Source organism: Symphalangus syndactylus, chromosome 23, assembly GCF_028878055.3.
Source record: "Symphalangus syndactylus isolate Jambi chromosome 23, NHGRI_mSymSyn1-v2.1_pri, whole genome shotgun sequence".
Lineage (NCBI taxonomy): Eukaryota > Metazoa > Chordata > Mammalia > Primates > Hylobatidae > Symphalangus > Symphalangus syndactylus.
This window is the reverse complement of record NC_072445.2, coordinates 62,153,637-62,177,300: the sequence shown is the minus strand read 5'-3', so window position 1 is coordinate 62,177,300 and position 23,664 is coordinate 62,153,637. Positions and strand designations below refer to the sequence as shown.

Genomic DNA, 23,664 nt, shown 5'->3' with positions numbered 1-23,664 from the left:
TTGAGAAAAAAAGACATGTTTCTGAACATTTATGGAAATTAAATCTCAAAAATTCAGATTTAGGTATTGCTGTAAAGTTGTTTATTTACTAAAAAAATCACAGTGGAAATATATTTAGTGGATATTTACTAAAAAAAATCACAGTGGAAATTGTTTTTTCTATTCTAGAGCTAAATTTACTTTAATTTGATTGAACGATGAGGAAAATACCTTATATGGAACATTGTATATGGTCACAGTAGCTCATGCCTGTAATTCCAGCACTTTGAGAGGCTAAGGTAGGAGGATAGTTTGGGGGCAGGAGTTCAAGACTAGCCTAGGCAGCATAGTGAGACTCCAACTCTGGGAAAACAAAAATAACCTTGTATATAATATACAGTATATTAGCATACATAGTGTACATATACTGTGTGTATACATACCTGTCTACATATACACACATATATATACATATATAGACACATATGTACACATATGTTTGTATTTGTGTCACATTTTAAAATGCATCTATGCCCATTACAAAATAAAATTCTAAACTGAGCTGAGACAATGGGTTCATGTCATTCACTGATCGCTATGTATTTAGATTTACAGCAAACATAATAGATTGATCAGGTCAAATGGGTAGGAAACAGGCTAAGGCACTCTTGTAGCATTTGCCACTGCCATTATATTCTCCTAATTAGGGGATTCTAACTACTTAAGCCATTTACAAGATGGTCAGTAAGAGCATTCACATGAGAGGAACTTAGTACACAATGGAAAACGTATTTGGAACATAGAATGTTTGGTTAGAATCTGGCATTATTCTTTTGCTTTTAAAAACAAAGAGACATAAAAACCAGTTTCTCTTGTTTGTAATAGGATTTCATTCTGTGTAATTCTATGTAAATCTGACTTCTTTTTGGGGACCCCCAAAATGCACACTTACTTCTTATAGGCATATCTTGTTTACATTCCAAAACGGAGAAAAGGCCTGTGTTGAAGGCTGCACTAGCACAAAGTGGAAACTTCAAAATTGCCTCTGAAGATTCCATTAGAAGACGGAAATTGTCAATTATCCATAATTAATATTTACTGAGAACTGAAGGGGACTTAGCAGCTATGAGAGGATGTCAAACACACCCACAAAAAGTTATGTTATTTCAAGTTAAATATAGATTTTCCTGCAGAGTTTTCCCACTAGTACCGTATTTTTTCATTCCTTTAGAAATCTAGTTATATATTTTTAAAGAAGGGTTAACTGTATATTCTTTAACTTGTTTCTTTTTTACTTCTCCCCGCGGCAAAAAGAAGCAACGACAACAAAAATAAAAGTTTTTATGATCCTGCTGAATCAAGGTACTAAAACATGAGTTAAATGAAGAGGCGTGGTGGTTTTAATGAAGAAAAATAAAACAATTTAAGCGTTGCCAGGTGGAAAATGAAACAATCTCTTTATATGGAATGTGTAGAAAGGGATGAGGCACAGGGATGTTTTGGAAGGCAGTTTCCAATGTCAGGAATTTTTTGCCATGGTCTTTGATCTGCAGGCCAATTTCAGTCTTGGTCTAAAAGAAAAAATGAAGAGGAAAACTATTACTCGCTTTAATGAAAAAAGTCTCAGTGAACCAAGACTGACTATGGAAAAACAGCCAGGAGAAAGGGTGCTGATTCAAATAAACAAACCTTAAAACCAAAAATCAAAATGAAACTAAAATCTCCCAAACACACATACACACACACACACACACACACACACACACATCCCCCAATTCCCAGACATCACCACCACCAATTGCTTAATATGCTGTCCGTACACAACTATACTATTATTTAGTATCCTCTGGCTCCATTTTCTTTTTAGTGAGTAGTACTTCTCTTTCTTTCCAGGCTAAGTCATTAGTGCTATCTGATAACTTTATTATCTACATAATTCAGCTTCTAAAATTATGTGAACAATCACACGCCTAGGAAACATGGCCCATAGTAATTGATGTTTTTCATTGTCACTCTGCTGGTAGAATGTATTCTGATTTTGTTGCATGGACTGGCTTTTACAAGTAAAAACCACACTGATATTGAAGAAAAAGTGGCAGGAATGTTGTTGCCTCTCTTTGGTGCCCTGCAACAGACAAAGCTGACTTGGGCAGCTGTGTCTATATCCCAGATATATGCAATTCTGGATAAAACAGGGCTTGTTTAAAACAAAACAAAGCAAAATATTTGGCTAAGCTCAGAAAAACGAAAAGGGAAATCCTGAGTTGCCAGAAAAAGAAATGCAGAGTCACAGAGTTGAACCACAGTCTGCATGGGGTGTTTTAGGGCTTTCAGGCTGGATATTTTTCTTAGGTGTTTGGGTTTCCATACCAATGGAGAGCAGGGTCTAAGACACTGTGGGATGTGTAAGTGTTGTTTTATCTTTTTTTTTTTTTTTTTTTTTTTTTTATTATACTTTAGGGTTTTAGGGTACATGTTAACCTGGATAAAACCACAACTAAATCTAATGTCTAAGGGAGTCTCCTGGAAGCCATGCACCCACCCTTAGTAATAGATAGAAACAGAAGCCCCTGTGAGAAACTAGAATTCCACGCTACTGTGAATACAGGTAAAAAAGTTCTATAACATGGACAAGAAACTAATACCATAAAACTGACACATAACCCTAAGCTAAAACTGAAAACCAAATGCAACCAACAGGAAAATCCTCTTGAGACTACAGATAATAGAAAAATCTGAAAAGGAACTTAAATGGTAATGTTTAGAATTTTCATAGATGAAGAAATGGATTGTATCTCTGTTACGGAAACAAAGAAAGCAGATTGGAAAGTGAAACAAATATAAATTTTAAGAGTGAATTTAAAATTAAAAACAAGTGAAAAATATATTAGATATATTTCTACCAATTCTGAAATTAGATATATTTCACAAAGGGTGTGGGTAGGGGAAGTAGAAAGTAAACTGCTATTTAGTGAAGAGTGACTTAAACCCAATGAACCAACAGTTTTTCAGTGGAGGGCTTTCTCCTTAATTTCTTATGAAACCATTTAGGCAACAAACTTATCTAAATTATTTATTTCCTTTACATCCTTCAAATTCTAAAAATCATGACTGATTTGCAAACTTTAACTCGTAGCATTATTTTATTGTTTGTTTTATTTATTTTTATTTTTTTCGAGACGGAGTTTCTTTTGTCACCCAGGCTGGAGTGCGATGGCGTGATCTCGGCTTGCTGCAACCTCCGCCTCCCAGGCTCGAGGGATTCTCCAGCCTCAGCCCCCTGAGTAGCTGGGATTACAGGCACCCGCCACCATGCCCGACTAATTTTGTATTATTGGTAGAGACGGGGTTTCACCACGTTGGTCAGGGTCGTCCTCTTGTCTTGATCTTGTCTGAGAACTGAGCATGATTTCTTTCATTCTACAATGCTATAAAAACACACTCAAGAGCTTTTTGCTCATAAATTCTTCAGGCGTTGTTTTCCCGTTGTTTTCTAAGAAGAGAACTGAAATAACACAAATCTTACTCTGCATATCCTTGTTCTATTGTGCCCATTTTTATAGAAAAGGTTCCTGCATCACATCCACATTCAGATCTCTATTGCAATTGATATTAAACACGTCACTCTAAAGTAGCTAGACTGTAGGCAATTTCCTTTTCCCGGCTATTTTTCTGTTTATTGTTGTTTTTTCTTAAGGCACATACCAGCGGTCTGCTTTCACTTCTCTGAATATTCATTTAGCCCAGAGGTTCACTCTAAGCAGCCGTAATGCCACTTTCTCAAGACATCAATAAATCTGATATATTTTGACTATCTCACAGACAATAAATATCGTTATACAAACTACATTTCATGAATTAGTTCAAATTACTTTTGGGCTGCTTCGGAGCTGCAGAGAAAGGTGCCAAACATTTGATACAACACCAAATTGTATTTAACTTCAAGGGAGAACAAAACTTCTGATTCTCTCATTAAAAGTAAAGGTGAAAAATCTGTTTTTGGGTTTTTGTTTTTAATCAAGTCGTTTATTTTCATTTATCTGTCATTTTTATTAAAGGACTTCATAGTGATGTATGTTTCCTGAAGTTTAGGTGTAAATTAAAATGAGCGTATGTGTTTAAAAGTGTATGATTCATCTTTCAGATGGTTTATTGCCCACTGTTGGTTATGAACTATTAAAAAGAAAGTGAAAAATTGGGAAACATTGGCGCAAGCTTGACTTTGGCACGCTTTACCTCGCTTCCTTTTATCTGTCTTCACTTTCGCTTATTGGGGTGTTTTCTGCTTCACCAGGGAACACTTCAGTTGGTGATACTGGAATAGTGAATTTTCCTGCTAGTTGGAAATTTAAAACTTACTGTCATTATGCTTCACAGTTTTTCCCCACCAACTTTTTCAGTATATGACTGCCAAGGTTGTATTGTGAGACATTCTCTTCAGAATAAAATTTAGCCTCTGAATCTGGGGGAGGTGAGCACTATGTTGTTTAGCCAATTTACTGAATATTCTTGGTTTTCTTTTCCTCATATCTGGAGCCCTCAAACCAAAACGTTAGCCAGCAGGCATTTCCCAGAGAACAGGAATTCAAAAATGAGTTCTCCATGATGTAGTATGTGCTCTTTGGAATTCATAGGACTTTTATAATCAATATCTTCCTTCCTTTTTCATGATGACACTCAAATAGAATGGCAATAATGAACTAGCAAACTTGAATATGAGACTACCATGTCCTTCTAAACTCCATAAAAAGTAAACATAAAAATCTTAATTGATTTTATTGCAGTTCAGTCAAATTGCACGTTGTGTTTTTTTTTTCCAATAAAGTAATGAAAATTTGTTGAATGTCTACTGGGTGAAAAGCACTGTGCTTGTTGCTGAAGAGGAATCCAAGTACACGTTACGTGTGGTCCTATGTACATCAGCTTTGCCGGGTATAGAGGCCTCTACATTTTACTCTGTGTCTATGATTGAGAAAGTCATTCTACTCTGGGAACAATAAGCTCGTCATTTGGGTATGAGACTTTAATTATCTAATTGAAGAGCTCTGACTCAGAAAACAGATATCCACAGTGGGGATAGCTGTAGGTTCCGACCGTCTTTAGCATCCTTGCCCGTCATTTTAAGAAAACAGTGATGAGCAAAACCTGCAATAAGAGGTGTTTACAAATGGTCACTGAGAAGATTGAATGCTATTGTAAAGAAGTCTTTGGGGACCTTGGGCACAGGCTCTTGCTGACTGTTTTTCTGGTATAATTATTACACTATTATTATTGAATTATTATTGATATAGTGATACCAATATTATATGTGGTACAATTGAACATAATTAGTATTGACTTAATTATTATTCAACTGAGTAGTATTTATTCTTTTTCTATTATATGAAAGAGTTTATATAAGAATAGGCTTCTTTGCTTCTTAAGTGTTTGGAAGAATTCACTGGTGAAGATTTCTCAGCCTGGGTATCTCCTTTGGGGAAATATCTTCATAACAGACTCAGCTTCTTTTGCCGATACAGGCTATTCAGATTTGGTATTTCTTCTTGTGTTAGTTTTTTAATTGAGTTTTTTCAGAAATCTGTCTATTTCATCAAAAATTTTTAACTTATTGGCACCGAGGATATTGGCACAGTATCCTACACTTTTAATACTTTAAAATATATCCATAGGATTGCTATAATGACTTCTTTCTCATTTCTGGTATCGATGATATATTTCTTCTCTTTATGACTTCTTTTACTTTCATTGAACTTAAGCTGGTGTACACTTTTCTCCTTTAAAATACGAATATTTAGATCATTGATTTCAACCTTTTCTTTGACTATCATCTAAAATGCCTGTATACATCTTGTAATATTAAAAATATAGTATTTATGTTTACATATTTATTAGATCTTTGATAAAAATAACAAAATCTATATTTATTCACATATTTGTTTATATATTCATTTATATATTTAAATGCTATTACTTAAAATATATAAATATATAAAATAATTATAAATATATATTTATTATATTTTTACATATATTTATGTTCAATATTTATATTTTATTTTTGTTTTATGTATTTTATGCATACATTCGCAATTATATAAATATTCATATAAAATGTTATAATATGTGCATACTTAAAATACATAACATATCAAAACTTGTGTTAGACAAGGGAAACATTTATTTTCACTCAGTCAGGAACTGAGCTGCTCTGGGTCAGCCTGTGATTTTTGTCAGCCTCCTTCTAACTCATGTCCATACTGCTCCAAGGGTTAGTCCCTAAAGATTGGGAGTGTTTACTCAAATCTCCAACTCCTTGGTGGGTTCTGACCTGCAATATTTATTTCCTAGGCCCTGTAAAACTGCTGAAAACTCTGTTTTAATTTTCAGAGTCTCAGCTTAGCTTCTTAACCTCTTGCTTCACAGCTAAAGAATTTGGTGAAGACCTTGACCTTGTGCTCACTTGTTCATCCTCCCCTTTTCTACAGGATGTAAGCTGCCTTGAGGCCCTGAATTCAATTTTTGTCTCTCCATTGCTGTGAAACTGAAATGCTCAGCTGGCCTATTGGCCTCCTGGCCCAGGTCTTGACCTCACATTTTTCACCTTTTACCTAATGCCAAGAATCAGCAACTGCTCCAAGGAAAAAATGGGTCTAAGAAGTAGGCTCGTCTCTCCTTGGTTCTCCTTTCTACAACATCTTGGCCCCTCAATTCCTGGTTGTCTTGGCGGCTTTGTGCTGCTTTCAAACTCAAAACTTAGTGTTTTATCTGATGTTTCTCATTGTTTTTGACAGGGGTTTCATTGTACTCCTGTGTACTCAACATAGGCAGGAGTGGAAATCCTGGCATGAGTAACAGAATTTTTCACTCAGCATTTCTGTGTGGTAATTACAGTGCTAAGGTCTCTTTTTAATTAACACAAGACAATTTTATTGTCTTGTAATTATAATTTGGATTAATATTGTATTATACATAATAGTAAGCCTGCATTCTCTAAGTGTATAAATAAAAGTTTAGAAAATTTATTTGTAGATAGAGTTCAAAAATATAATACACTCTTATACTTATAATTCCAAATCTATGTTTATGAAAGCATTCTAGTTACATAACTAATTTTGTGAAACTAATTTTTGTTCACAATCCACATATATACTTTTTATTTTGGGGTTTTATTATTGTTGAAACAATATCATTATTAACAAGTCCTATTTCTATTCCAGCATCACTTTCAATAAGCAGTGTAGTTTAATATGGCAATGTAGTATATTAGTTTAGATATAAACCAGTACACTTAGACACATTGATGTACAAATTATTTATTAATGCAATTTAAAATGACAGAATATAAATAATGAAATATTTACTTCAATCACTGATTTGTAGTATAATAATTCATTAAATATATCTCACTTGTATAAATGGGGTATCGTTTAAAGGCTCATTGACAAATGTTGAGGTCTCCAGAAAAGTGATAATATTAAATCAATCAGATTTTCAAGCCAATTGGATATAAACCTAGAATTTGGAGGTAAGACTGATGGACAAAGATTAAATAGCTCTGTGTTAATCAGCCAGCAGCAAAAGCCCCGCTGCCTTTGAAAAATATTGATTGAAGCTGATTGATGGACTTCATGGATGGAAAGACAAACAGATTATGGGAACTGGATAGATCAGCTCGTGAAGCTAGGCTCATTCATTAGGGAGATGTAAATAAAGTTGTGCTATTTATACATGCTGTCTGATTTGCTTCAAATATATTTTCAATAGTTTTGTATCTACATTGTGCTGAAAACATATGTGCTGAAATAATATCTTTATGCACAGAAAATAGAAAAAGGGAAGGTAATTGCGCAGTTGTTCCTTTAAGCCAATTAAATTCCACCACAGGGAGATACCTCTTTGTGCTCCCAGATGCTCGCCCTGTGTGTTCATTCATCAACAGAGAGCTCTTAATTTTGCCATTTCATATGACATCAATGGGGAAACCGCAAGTAATTTAACTATGAATATAGCTGCCATAGCATTTCAAGTACAGACAACACATTATTATTACATATACACTAATATGTATACATAATACATATACACCAGTCTACCAATATTGATCTATTATGGAGCACGTATGGACAGAACGTTGTGCAGACACTGGGGAAAATACAAAAGCGGATCTTAAAGCCTACTGTGTCCACTAGGAACCTGTGCATACTCTGCATTCATACCAAAACCCCATCTTGGCTCTTAAGACTCTTAGGGAAATTACAGCCTAAAATTGAGATTTGAATACTTGGTTCTACCTGTCCTTTCTCTCCAACATATGACGCCATTTTCCATTGCCAAAGAGAAGCAGAGCACTGGGGTCATTAACTTCAATCGTATCTAAATCGCACAGTCTGATAAATCACAGGGCCCATTTTTTTTTGCCTCATATGTTCATTAAAGGTCTGACCACAAGGCGATGTTTAGAAGAGTGACAGGAATGAGTTTCTTTTCTTTTTTTTTAAATTTCTTTGCAAAATTACTATATAAATTGTTGGATTCAATTTTATATATAGTGAGCAACTGAGGCTTATCACAGGAATGCAAGGTTGTGAAACCTTTGAAAATTAATTTATGTAATTCACCATGACAGACTTAAAGAAATAAAATGAAAAACAAAACATATGACCATTTTGATAGATGCAGAAAAGGTATTTGACAAAATCTAATATACATTTCTCATGAAAACTCTGTGACTAGAGGATAACTTTTTCAATTTGATCAAGGGCATCTACAGCCAACATTAAACTTAATAGTTAATTAGTTAACATGTTTCCCTAAAATCAGGAAGAAGGCAAGGATGTCTGCTCCCACTGCTTCTATTCAACATAGAACTGGAGCTTCTAGTCGTGCAAAACAGCAAAGAAAAGATATTAAAGACACCTAATTTGGAAAGAAAAAAAACTGTCTCTATTCACAGTTGATGTAATCATCAATCTTATGAATCCACATAAAAATATTAGAACTAATAAGTGTATGTATAAGATCAACATTCAAAAGTCAATTGTGTTTCTTTTTTTTTTTTTTTTTTTGAAGTTGCAGAACCATTTATTACCTTGCACGCTATCACAGACCTTTTTTCTCATTTCATTAGAAGCAAGTAGCTTGTTCTCACCCACAGTCAAAGGGAGGGAAATGAGACTCCACCTCTTTTTTTTTAAATTTTTTAAATTATATTTTAAGTTCTGGGATACATGTACAGAACTTGCAAGTTTGTTACATAGGTATACACATGCCATGGTGGTTTGCTGCACTCTGATCAAAAGGAGAAAAAGAGGCTTTATAAGATCTTTCACTTTGTAAACAGATATGTACATGATGCAGTTTACTGATCTCCTCCATGACTGCTGCTTTGTATAGATTTCCACTAATTACAAAGGGAAAAAATAGAAAGCTACTTTAGCTATTGTAAACTTGTGGTCGGACTAGGCAAAAATTAGAAACACAAGAAGACAAGTTTCCTGAGCAGTAAGGAGGAGAGGCTTTTCTTGTCTCTTGCATCTTATAGCACATCTAACTTCAGGATGAGCTGTGGGTGCAACCACTGGAGGGGTGCAGAAATCAATCTTGTAATCAGCTCTTCCTTCTAATGCCTGCACAAGCCCTACTCATAGCAGTCTCTACAGCCATCCTCTACCTTTAGTTTCCTCTCAACACCCACCCCTTATACTTGTCCAGAGGAGAGGACTTAGGCCTGGGGGACCGCAGCTAGAAGGATTTCAGTGAAAGTAATGCTATTTATTGTACTGATGTTTAAGAAGAGACAATGGCCTATAAATAAGGGCCTGGAAAAGTAAATAATAAAGTTCAAGAATAGCATAGTCACGTATGAGGCAGCTTGTGTCTGAGATGACGTATTAGGTAAATGAAATTTGCATGAGTTTAGATGGTTTTCTTTGTTAATTCAAGTTGCTGATTCCTGGCCAGCAAGTAAGTAGAAGTGTTAGGCAGAGGACAAGCTAGTTCAGGAAGTTTCTGTGGCAGGTGAGTTTGTAGTGGACTGAAGATTTGTGTTCCCCCCGCAAATTCATAGGTTGAAATCCTAACTCCCAATGTGATGGCATTAGGAGGTGGAGCCTCTGGGAGATGACTAGGTCATGAGGATGGATTCCTCATGAACGAATATAATGCCCTTATTATAAAAGGGGCCCCAGAGAGCTCTCTTGCTTTCTTTCCACCATAGGAGGACATAGGAGGAGGATGTGATCTATGAACCAGGAAGCCCTCCCCAGGCACTGGACATGCAGATGCCTTGATCTTGGACCTCTCAGCCTCTAGGTTGGTGAGAAATGGATGTTGTTGTTTAACCTATCTACTCTGTGGTATTTTTGTCATACCAACCCAAACGAAGTAAGACAGATATTTTTTAGAGACAGGGTCTATGTTCCCCAGGCTGGTCTTGAATCAAACTCCTGGCCTTAAGATGCTTTCATCTCAGCCGGTTGAGTAGCTGGGAATGTAGATGCGTGTCTGCAACATAATTTAAGATCAAATATTTACTGATTATTTTTTAATAAACACTTGAATGGAGCTTAATTGGTGCCATACTCTGTCATAAAAACAAAAAAATATTAACTGATAACAACTCTAGGAGTTTGCTTCTGTTATTGTCCCTGTACTATACAGGGAGGAAACTGATAAATCAAGAAGTTGAGTGACTTCGCTGAGGCCCATGACCAAAAAGTTGCAGGGCAGGGTCTGTACTAGGCAGGCTGCTGCTAGCCTCCTGGTGCCCTGAAGCACATGCTGCACCTCAAGAAGGGTCGCTTAACCAAAAATTAGGGGATAGGTTTTGCCTTCAATGAGAACAGAGACAACTTCTCCCAAGGCTAGCCATTTTGGGAGCATTTGCTCAGCTTTGGGCTTGGGAATGGAAAAAAGGATGGAATCCTAAAAAAGAAATTTCAAGCATCAGATTTAGAAGGGGGAGGGTGAAAACAGATGTGGCTGAAAAGGGAGCCCAGTAATGGAGTGACAGGATACAGAGAACCCATCACTGACCGAATTCATAGAAAACTGGAGTCCCCGGCATTTTGACCTTTGGCTAGCCTGGGAGTGACTCTCGTGGGAGAAGCACTGCAAGGCAAGTGGAATTACAGGGTAAAACATTTTAAGCCAAAAAAGCAAAATTTGGGGAAAATAAAGCAGCCCTGAATGCCCTAGAAGAAAAGGTGTGGGGCAGGAGCTGATGGCAGGCGCTAGGATTCCTGCTGTGGCAGGCTCTCTCAGGCACCCTCCGCCACCGCCACCTCCTTTTCCCCATCCCTGCTCCTCTCTGGCCTCATCTGTTCAAACCACCCATGTAGCTACTGCATTTATTCCCTGGGGCAGCCACCCTGCAAATACTCCTCCAACCCCCGAAGACTTCTCCCATCCACACAGCCTGAACTTAGCTTCATGTCTCAATGGTTACTTTTCAGACAAACAGAGCCATGCATCACTTGACAAGACGGATACGTTCTGAGGGACATGTCAGGCGATTCCATCACTGTGTGAACATGAACATCATAGAGTGTACTCACACAGACCTGGGTGATGTAGCCTTACTACGCACCCAGGCTAGGTGGTAGAGCTACAAACTGTAGCTCTCCTAGGCTACAAACCTGTACAGCATGTGGCTGTTCCAAATATTGCATGAAATTGTAACACAATGGCAAGGATTTATGTATCTAACATAGAAAATCTACAGCAAAAATACAACATATACTTTTATGGGACCACTGTCGTGTTTGTGGTTTGTTATTGACGGAAATTTTATGTTATGACAGTATATGGATACTTAAGGGTGCCTTTTCTAATATCTTAGGAGGGCAAGAATTAAATTTAATTCAGTGAATATAAAAGAACAAGTCTATGGCAGTTGGATTCATAAATAATAACAAAACCACAATGTCATTTATATTACCATTCTTATTGTTATTAATAGGTAACTTCACTAATACTCGGTGAAAAGAGTCAGACACGTCACAGTTATCTTTACGATAACCCTGGGTAATAGGCACACTTCCTATATTTAAATAAGGAGACTAAAACTTAAGGAGTTTAAATAATTTGCCAAGGGTGGTAAGTAGGTGAGCTAGGATTTGAACTCAGACTTATCTTGTTATAAAGCCTTTGGTCTCAACCCCTAGGTTATATCAGTTCAGATATAAATTTAAACTGGGACTCATAAGAATACATATGCAGGAGATATATGTAGTTAGGTGAAATTGTTAATTATTTCTACTTATATGAAGCTAGTTTTTACCATTGATAAAACGGGGATGAGAATTACCTAGCTCATCGGGTTTAAGCTAAACACTGTTAAAGAAAATGCCTTATAAACTATGAAGTGTAAATAATTACAAAATGCACTACATGGATTGATAATGGCTATGGGAGGCAGACATGCACATACGTATCCTTACACATACATATATCAGCATGAGGTCACAGCTTGCTTGAGTGACTGGGCAAGCCATACGTAACCAGTCAATTAGTATACTGAAAATCCATGTGCCATTTATATATCATAGGTACTATTGTAGAGAAAACAAACAATAGAAAAAATTGTCCATAAAGTATCAGATTAAGAATGAACAGCTAATGAATTGGAGGATAAATCAAGAGGGCACAAACTTACAAAAAGAGTTTCCTAACCATCTAGTTTAATGAACTCATTAAAACTTTGAAAAGAAAGTGGCAACTGAATTAACTATTTCATAGGAAAACATTTGAGACATATTTTGAATTCTTATCAGATTTAATAAATGCGAAACCCTGGGATCTCGTAGTTTTCTTGCTAGAAATTGACATTAATGAACTTTGGACAACTCAATGCATCACTAAATAATTTGCCTTTTCCTCTAATGTAGAAAATCTTTAGATGAGTCCATTTTAATTCAAAATTTGTGTATCCAGTGCTTTTTGTTTATTTATTTAGATTTCCAGGGTCCAGCTTCTACCACTGAAAGTAAAAACATATAACATCCAATAAGACCTTTAATAAAGAGAATTCATATTTATACCTTTAATGTTCTGGAGCAGAATTTGACAGTAAAGATTATTTACCTATGTCCAGCTCAACACCTCTGCAGGTAAATCACTCACCAATAAACTTGACTTCCTGGACTGAAGGCTGTGGAGAATGGGTTACAGGCGATGTGAATCCACAACAGCAAATGTCATGGATGTTTGCTTGTTGCAGTTTGCCAAGCTGACCCAAATCCAGTGGGGCCTTTGCTTTCCTGCTAACCACCATTTTTCCTTGCCACTTTCCTCTCCTCTCCCCTTTTTTTGGGTAGTGTAAAATGTCTTTCAAAGCAAAAGTTAGTATTCAAATTGTTTTCTGCCAAATCCAGTAAATCTAACAAATTTTGACTGATGCCTGCTAAGTACAAATGGTAAGCGCAGCATGTGAATCTGAAGATTTTCAAAAAGGGATTCTGCAATTAGCATGTGGTCCTGTATTCTTCCAGCAGGTAGTAAAAAAGAGAAACATCTAACAGTAGGGTTTACATCTCAACAAATATCAAGCATATCTAAAATATGCATTAGGATCTTGGCTTCCCTTTATGTCTGGGGGTGATCTTGTAAGTTTCCTTCCTGGGCATGGAAGAGAAAAATGCTCCTCTTCCCAGGGAGACGTGAAGGCCCCAATGACTGCGGCATTGCCAGGGGCTGGCTGTGAGGCAGGCAGGAGCCAGCCCTCATTGGTACACACTGTCTATGTGCAGAATGCTGCAGGAACATGCAGTGAATAGACAGGGAAGGACAGATTTGCAAGCCGCATGTGGAACTTTATGCCTTGTAATTCTGAACTGTGCCTCTTTGATTCTTAAAATCCGCTTCTGAAAATATGGTGAGTCACTGCCTCTGACCGTGGCCTGTCTGCTGCTACACTGTGAAACTGTTTGAATCTTGGAGGAGCAGAGGAATAAGTGCTATGTTGGTTTTAATTAAATTTTGAAAAAGGCTCAACCATATCCTGCTTTTTCCTTCCATCGGGGATTCTACAATTATTAAATTAGGCTGGCGGTGTCTACTTTCAGAATCATGAATTTTTACCAGCAGATAATTTCTCGTTTTATTGTTGGATATTTTCTTGGTGCATTTTACGGCTCTCATCTTTGGCAGAGCTAATCTGGTTTTCGTCAGCCACAGTTCTGCTCGTTAATCCATTTATGGATTTTTACATAGTTTGTCCTTGGATGGTAAGTGTATTACCTCCAAGGATTCCTTTCAAGCCACTCAGTAGAGCTTGCTCCTCTTTTCCTCTGTCCGTAGTGTGTGTTCGTATCATCCCTGCCATGTTAGCCTTTTGAGCATTTCATTTCATGGCCTGGCTGGAATGCTGTTAGAGGAACATATTCATAAAGCGGGCATATTTCTAAAAAGCTTTGTATAAGTTGATTTACGTATATTTTTAAAACGAATGTTTTTATTTGTCTAGAAATTTACCCAAGCATTTATAATCTCTTTTTCTATGTCTGGTACCCTGCTAAGCACAGTGAGGGATACAAACAAATACACACACTCACCCACCCCCCAACACATACCCTCAAACTGAAAAATATAATGCCATTTTTGAATTCTACCAAATGTCAAAAAAAGAATTAACCTCAATCCTTTTCAAATCCCTCCAAGAAACAGAAGAAGAGGAAATATTCCTAACTCTTCGTATTAGGCCAGTACCCTGATACCAAAGCCAGACAAAGACATCACAAGAAAAGAAACTACTGCCCATATCCCTTATGAATATAGATGTGAAAAAGTTCAACAATAGTGAGCAAACTGATTTCAACAGTATATTAAAAGGATTATACCACATGTCCAAGTAGGATTTATCCTAGGAGTATGTGGGTGGTTCCACACATGAACATCCACCAATGTAACATACCACATTAATAGAATGGAGGAAAACAAATGAATATAGACGCGAAAAAAAATAGTGCGCAAGCTGATTTCAACAGTGTATTAAAAGGATTATACCACATGTCAAAGTAGGATTTATCCTAGGGATGTGTGGGTGGTTCCACACATGAACATCCACCAATATAACATACCGCATTAACAGAATGGAGGAAAACAAATGTGTGATCATCTTAATTGGTGCAGAAAAAGCATCTGATAAAATATAACACTGTTTCATGATTTAAAAAAAGAACATTCATAACTAACTAGGAATAGAAGGAAACTTCCTTAAACATGGTAAAGGGCATTAATGAAAAACCCACAGCCACCTCATCCTTACTGATGAAAGATGGAAAGCTGCCCCCAACCCCATGATCAGGAATGAAGCAAAGATGTCTGCTGTCACTACTTCTATTCAACATTGTACTGGAAGTTCTAGCCAGAGAAATTAGGAAAGAGAAAAAAATAGAAGCCATCCGTTGGAAAGGAAGAAGTAAAACTATCCCTATCCACAGATGACATGATCTTCAGAAAATTCTAAGGAATTCACCAATAAAACTATTGAGACTAATAAACAAAATCAGAAAAGTTTCAGGATACAAGACTAACATATAAAAAATCAGTTATGTTTCTTTACACTAGCTATGACCCATCAAAAATAAACTTCAGAACATTCCATTTACAATATCTTCAAAAGAATAAAGTGTTCAGAAACAAATTTAACCAAATAAGTACAAAATTTGGCCACTGAAAACTATAAAATATTGTTGAAAGAAGTTAAAGGAGACCAAAATAATTATGAATAGATCCTGTGTTAATGGAATAAAAGACTCAATATTATTTAGGTGGTAGAACTTCCCAAATTGGTCTATAGAGTCAATGTAATCCCAATCAAAATCACAACATTGCAAGGCACCCGAAAGATCCAAAACAATCTTGAAAAGGAACAAAGTTGGCTCACAGTTCTTAATTTCAAAACTCAATACAAAGCTATAGTAATAAAAACAGCATTGTATAGGGATAAGGATAGAAATGTAGATAAACGGAAGAGACTTCTGAGTCCATAAATAAACCATACATTTAAGGCCATTTAAGTTTTTTACATGGAAGCCAAGATTATTCAATGGGAAAGAATTGTCTCTTCAACAAATGGTGCTGGGACAACTGGACATCCACATGCCAGAGAATGAATTTAGATTCTTACCTTATGCCATATACAAAAATTAACTCAAAACAGATCAATGGCTTAAATATAAGAGCCAAAATTATAAAAGCCTTGGAAGAAAGCATAAGGGTACATCTTTATTGCCTTGGATTTGGCAGTGGTCCTTAGATGTAACACCAAAAGTACAAACAATAACAAAAATATATAAACTGGACTTCATCAAAATTAAAATCTTTTGTACGTCAAGTGACACTTTTAATCAAGTGAAAAAATACCAACAGGATGGCCAAAAATATTTGCAAATTATATATCCGAGAAGGATCTATCATCCAGAATATATAAATAGCTTTTAGAATTCAATGAAAAAAAGGCAAATGATCCAGTTAAAAATGGGCAAAGGGCTTGAAAAGATATTTCTTCGAAGAAGATAAGAATGTCCAAAAGCACAGGAAAAGTTGCTCAACATCATTAGTCATTAGGGAAGTGCAAATCAATACCATCATCAGATACCATATCACACCGACTAGGATGACTAGGCTGAAAACACTTCAAAAGTGTTGTCAATGATGTGGAGAAATTTGACCCTCATACATTGTTGGTGGGAATGTAAAATGATGCAGCTGCAGCAGAAAACGGTTTGGTGAGTCCTCGAAAAGTTAGACACGGTATTACCATATGACACAATAATTCCATTCTCAGGTACATACCTAAGAGGGTTGAAAACATATATTCAACCAAAAATATGTGTACAAATGTTGATAGCAGCACTACTCACAAGACCCCAAAGGTGGGAATGATATCCAGGATCTAATGAGTGGATAAACAAAAAAATGATAGATTCATACAAGAAAAAAGTATTCAACCATAAAAATGAATGTGCTGCAACATGGATGACTCTTCAACACGTTATGTTAAGCTAGAGAAGCCAGACAGAAACAACCAAAGAAAGCCCTGGACCAGAAGAATTCACAGCCAAATTCTACCAGATATACAAAGAGGAACCCAGACCAATACTACTGAAACTATTCCAAAAAATCGAGGGATGAGGGAGCTGGCTCCTCCCTAACTCATTCCATGGAGCCTGATACCAAAATCTGGCAGAGACACAACGAAAAAAGAAAACTTCAGGCCAATATCCCTGATGAACACTGATGCAAAAAACCTTCAACAAAATACTAGCAAACCATATCCAGCAGCACATAAAAAAGTTAATTCATTGCAATCTAGTAGGCTTTATTCCTTGGATGCAAGGTTGGTGTTGGTTCAACATATACAAATCAATAAATGTGATTCACTACATAAGCAGAATTAAAAACAAAAACCATATGATCATCTCAATACATGCAGAAAAAAGCTTTTGAAAAAACACAACACTCTTTCATGATAAAAATCCTTAACAGACAAAGAGTCATCTACAACATAAGTGCCATCTATGACAAACCCACAGTAAACATCATACTGAAAGGACAAAAGCTGAAACCATTCCCCTTGAGAATTGGAACAAGACAGGGATGCCCACTCTCTCCACTCGTATTCAACATAGTACTCGAAGTCCTAGCCAGAGCAATTGGGAAACAGAAATAAATAAAAGGCAGCTAAATAGGAAAAAGAAGAAGTTAAACTATCTCTCCTCACTGATGATATGATTCCACACCTAGAAAACTCTGAAGACTGCACCGAAAGTCTCCTAGAACTGATAAATGTCCTAGAACTGATAAATGTCTTTAATAATGTTTGAGGATACAAAATCAATGCACAAAAATTAGTAGCATTTGTATACACCAATAATGTCCAGGCTGAGAGTCAAATCAAGAACACAATTCCATTTACAATAGACAAAAAGAAAATGAAATACCTAGGTATACAGCTAACCAAGGAGGTGGAAGATCTCTATAAGGAGAACTACAAAACATCACTTGAAGAAATCAGAGATGACACAATAAATAAAAAAATTCCATGATCATGAGTTGGAAGAATTAATATCATTAAAATGGCCACATTGCCCAAAGCAGTTTACAGATTCAACATTATTTCTATCAAACTACCAATATTATTTTTCACAGACCTAGGAAAAATTGGTCTAAAATTCATACAGAACCACAAAATAGCCCAAATAGCCAAAGCATTTTTAAGCAAAAAGAACAAAGGTGGAACATCACACTACCTGACTTCAAACTATACTATGAGCCTACAGTAATCAAAACAGCATGGTACTGGTACAAAACAGACACATGGATCAAACGGAACAGAATACAAAGCTCAGAAATAAAGCTGCACATCTACAACTATCTGATCTTCGACAAGGCTGACAAAAACAAGCAATGGGGAAAGGACTCCCTACTCAATAAGTGGTACTGGAATAACTAGCTAGCCATATGCAGAATGAAACTAAACCCTGCCTCTCACCATACACAAAAATTAACTCAAGATGGGTTAAAGATTTAAATGTAAGACCTAAAACTATAAAAATCCTAGAAAAACCCTAGGAAATACCCTTCTCAATATGGGCCTTGGTAAAGAATTTTTGTCTAAGTCCCCAAAAGCAACTGGAAAAAAAACAAAAATTGACAAGTGAGAGCTAATTAAACTGGAGAACTTCTGCACAGCAAAAGAAATTATCAACAGAGTAAACAGAGAACCTACAGAATGGGAGAAAATATTCACAAACTATTCATCCAACAAAGGTCGAATACCCAGGATCTACAAGCAACTTAACAATTCAACAAGCAAAAAACAAATAACCTCATTAAAAAATGGACAAAAGACAGGAATAGAAACTTCTCAAAAGAAGACATTTGAGTGGCCAACAGACATATGAAAAAATGCTCATCATTACTAATCATCAGAGAAAGGCAAATCAAAACCACACTGAGATACCATCTCACACCAGTCAAAATGTCCATTACTAAAAAGTAAAAAAAAAAAAAAAAAAAAAAAATGGATGCTGATAAGGCTGTGGAGAAAAGGGGACACTTATGTACTGTTGATGGGAATGTAAATTGACCACTGTGGAAAGCAATTTGGAGAATTCTCAAAGAGCTTAAAACAGAGCTACCATTCAACCCAGCAATTCCATTGGAAAAGAAATCATCCTACCAAAAAGACAAATGTACTCATATGTACTTTGCTGTGCAATTCACAACAGCAAAGACATAGAATCAACCTAGGTGTCCATCAACGGTGGATTAGAAAGAGAAAATGTGGTATATATACACCATGACATACTATGTAGCCATAAAAAAAAGAATAAAGTCATGTCCTTTGAAGTAACATGGATGGAGCTGGAAGTCATAATCCTAAAATTAATACAGGAATAGAAAACCAAATATTGCACATTCTCACATATAAGTAGAAGTTAAATATTGAGCACATATGGAAACAATAGACACTGTGGTCTAATAGAGAGGGGAGGGAGAGAGGAGGCGTGGGTTGAAAAACTACCTATTGGGTAACATGCTTGCTACCTGGGTGACAGGATCCATACCCCAAACCCTAGTATCACACAATATGCCATGTAACTAACCTGTATATGTACACCCTGAATCTAAAATAAAAGTTGAAATTTAAAAAAAGTATTATTGTGTGTTGATTATAAGCATTTGCAAATGAAATAAAAATAGTAAAACTAATATTTACTTACTGTGGTATAATTTAAATATTAAAACCATTAAGAATTAAAGTTTTTAAATTAAAAATGTATCTAGAGTTGCTTGAACAGTGCTTACCTTTGTTCTTTTTGTATAGCTTCTACTATGAAGAGCTCATGTTCTCTATGCCTTGGCAAATTTTCATGCTCTTTTCTCAGTTTGGATCAGCTTCTGACATTTTATCCTTTGCATTTTCGATGCCATGAATTATCTGTGAAGTTGTTTTCTTTTGTTTTGTTTTGTCAGCATGTTCATCCTTTTCATCACAATCACATTCTTCTTTTGTCAGTAAGTTTGCCTTCACTAAGCTCCTCTGGCTGCACATCTAGAATCTCAAGAAGAGTGGCAGCATCAACATTCCATGGTCAGCTATTTCTTCTAGGACTCTGTTACCTCTGATCCTACTTTCATTTTCAATATTACCACTTTTCATTTTTTGTGACATGGTCATCTAGGTTGACTAATTTTCTCTTTTGATAATCCAGGTTTGTAAAATGTTACTTGGATTGATTGGTGAGAGATTAAGAGTCAACACAGCTACCCACCTTGCTGTCTCTGTGTGAACTGGTAACAGAAGCACAGTGACCAATTACCAACAAACTCTGGAGGAAGTGACATGGTTGTGCACTGAACGTGATGTAGATCTTTAACTAAACTTGAACTAGAGTTAGCAGCATGGTTTTTCTTCGTGCAGTTACTCACAGTTAATATGCCATGGTAGCTGAAATTGGAACCATGTTGTTGGGGGAATTGATGTTATTTAACTAAATCAAGATAATTGTAATTTTGCAAATTGAAGCTATGCAAAATTATGCAGTATTAACATTGAAACAGAATTTTAGAGATTGTATTAAATAGCTTTTAAATGATGAGTTGGATTTATTTAAGGATTAAAGCATTTCTTGTAGAACAACTGAATGAACATAGGCATTGAGGAAGGAAGAAACATGAGATGAGTGGGTCGGTGAGCAGATTTACCTGAATATAAAAGAGAAAGTGCACTCTTACCAGTGGATGAACAAGAAAAGGTGGATTGTGGCAAGACTTAAAATGTAAAATTGGCAAACATTCTACTAAATTATTTTGAGAACTTTAGACAGGAAAAACATCCTACTAAAATGAAAATCCATGCATAAATGCTTAATGGAAGCAGAAAACTTGAGTTTTTACCTACCTTGAATGTGTTCCCTATGAAGGAAGTGTTGGAAACTTAATCCCTAAGGCAACATTGTTGGGAGGAGTTTAGGTGAAGTAGAACCCTCATGAGTAGATTAATGCCATTATAAAAGGGCTTGAGGCTACTATTTAGATCTCTTTCTCTCTCTCACCTTCTCTTTGCCCTTCTTCCATGGGATGACACAGTAAGAGGGACCTTGTGAGATGCTGGCCCCTTGATCTTGGACTTCCCAGCCTCTAGAACTGTGAGGCAGTAAATACGTGTTCAGTGTAAATTATTCAGTCTCAGGCATTCTACTATAGCATCACAGAATGGTCAAAGACAGCTTTGTTGCTCATTCCATCTCTAATCTTTGGATTTTTGGCAAGCCATGGCCATGAGTTTCCTCATTTGAAAAATGAAGGTACTCATATTTAGTCCAAATGGCTGTGTGTGAAGTTTCTTGAAAGCTGAGAAAAACCTTCTGACAGTGTCAGTTCTTCAACCAATATTTACTATGTGCCTGCTTTGAGACAGGAACTGGGCTAGTCATTTATGTCACAGAGATGATAGGAAATCATCTCACACACTGTAATGGTTGCAGAATGGAAGGAGTGAATCAACATCAAAACACAAAAATTACCAATCTGGTAGGTGCTATTAAAGAGGTCATTGTAAATAGTAGAAGAGAGAGTAATCATGATAAAATATCACAGCATTTACAAAGAGTTCTTTGGTGGCTCTTTACAGAATAAAAGGGAGGGACGTCTAGTGTTAGGAAAGAGTTTGTAGTTCTACGTACTGATCCCAGGTCTAGAGTCAAATCCTTGAAATAAGGCATGGAAGTGGACTGAAAGAAAATTTGGAATTAAAAAGGTCAAGATACTGGAAGTCCAGAGAGTTCCATGGATCATTACATACACAGTAAAATTCCCAAGAATAATGGCAAGACTAATCCTCATTTTAAAAGGTATATCACATGTAGAAATTAGTTCTTGTTAATTAAGAGGACTGCCTTCAATCCTTGACTAGTGATCCTAGCTTGAAAGATAGATTTCAATAGGCAGTAGGTGTGTTCATCACCTGCAGTGTGCTGCATCAGTGTGTCTCAAACTTTAATATGCACCAGAACCACCTGGAGTCTTGTTAACATGCAGATGATGATTAAGTCATTCTGGAGTGGGTCTTGAGGTTCTACATAGCTAAAAATCTCACAGGCAATGGCCATGTTGCTAGTCCACTAGCCTGGCTGCATGGTTGCAAGGTGCTACGTTTCTCAGTGGTACTTGCAAGTTTAATAACTTCTCAAAGTCCACTAAAGTGCTGAAAACAATGTTTTACAATCTTTGTAGTAATTGTAATGGAAATAAAATAAACTAAAATAGTTTTCATTTATTATTTTCCAATAATAAACCAGATATAAGAATCTTAGTTTCTTAAAATGTTTCAAATTACTCTGTTCCTCTGTTATTTTATTTTTTTATTTTATTTTTATTTTTTAAGACAGAGTCTTGCTCTGTCGCCCAGGCTGAAGTGTAATGTTGCAGTCTTGGCTCACTGTAATCTCTGCCTCCTGGGTTCAAGTGATTCTCCTCCCTCAGCTTCCCGAGTAGCTGGGATTACAGGCACGAGCCACCATGCTTGGCTAATTTTTGTATTTTCAATAGAGACAGGGTTTCCCCATGTTGGCCAGGCTAGTCTCAAACTCCTGACCTCAAGTGATCCACCCACCTCAGCCTCCCAAAGTGCTGAGATTACAGGCTCGAGCCACGATATCAGGCCTATTTTTTTTGATTCATTACAAATATGGAAATAGTGGTTTCTTATACTCAGTTCCCTAACAATCTTTATTGAATATCAATAAAAGGGATAGTTGCAGTGTAACAGGCTACTAATATATGATTCCCCTTTTCTTATAATAACTTTATTTGCCAGAGCACTTGAAGTAACAGACAAAAAAGTTATAGGTAGTAAGTTGAGTAAATTTAACTTGAAAATGATGAAAATAAAAAGAGAATACTTAAAATTTTTAGTCTTGTAAGACATTGGTTCTTAGTAGAACAGTTGGGGTGGAAGAATGAGTCACCTAGCATTCAAAAAACACTTCCGTGCATCTTAAATGCAATCGTGACCCTAAACGTGATTTTATGAATCACCTGTTTTTCATATTATTAGATGCATGTAGATTAATATAAATAGAATATTAGTAGTAAGAGTAAAATGTTATAAAAATTCAAACGACGGAGCTGATCAATTCATTTGAAGGAATCAAAAAGCAATATGTGAACAAGGTTACATTAGAAATAGACCTCAAAAGAAGGGAACTATTTTCTTATGATATTTTAAAAGGTCATTATAAACTCATGACTTTTTAATAAATTTAATGTGTTGCAATACTTTTTACATATTACCCTTTTTGGCAAGCAGAGCCCAATCTTTGGCAAGTGGGAATTCTTCCAGTTGCTTCCATTCCCTAATGGAACCCTAGTAATCTTTCACAGCTTTGTTGCTCTCTGATCAAGATGTCTGTGTTCATCTTAAATATTTCTTGCCCTAGACTCAGAATCATAGTGGCAACATGGCAAAATATATATATATATATATATATATTTAAAAAATTTAGATAGTCAAGGAAACTTTGAAAGGCAGAGGAAAGAACATATGCAAATAGTGAAGGCATTTATAAATATGGTTGGTTGAGGTAGGGAAACGCTTCTGTGGGCGTGGCTGTAAATGGAGTAAGGAGGTGGAGAGTAGGCGATTGAAGGCAGAGTGTAAGGATGGGTAATTGG

At 36.1% G+C, this 23,664-nt stretch overlaps 2 long non-coding RNA genes across 4 annotated transcripts in view; one reads left to right on the top strand and one right to left on the bottom strand.

The window, feature by feature from the left end:
- Positions 1 to 23,664, top strand: part of LOC129472870 (uncharacterized) — a 343,454-nt gene that overhangs the window by 287,731 nt on the left and 32,059 nt on the right. The gene's annotated exons all lie outside the window — the stretch shown is intronic.
- Positions 1,410 to 20,307, bottom strand: LOC134735760 (uncharacterized). The gene is made up of 2 exons (XR_010119201.1): positions 19,795 to 20,307; positions 1,410 to 1,550 (listed from the first exon to the last, which is right to left on the bottom strand). It is a non-coding gene; the product is annotated as an uncharacterized lncRNA (long non-coding RNA).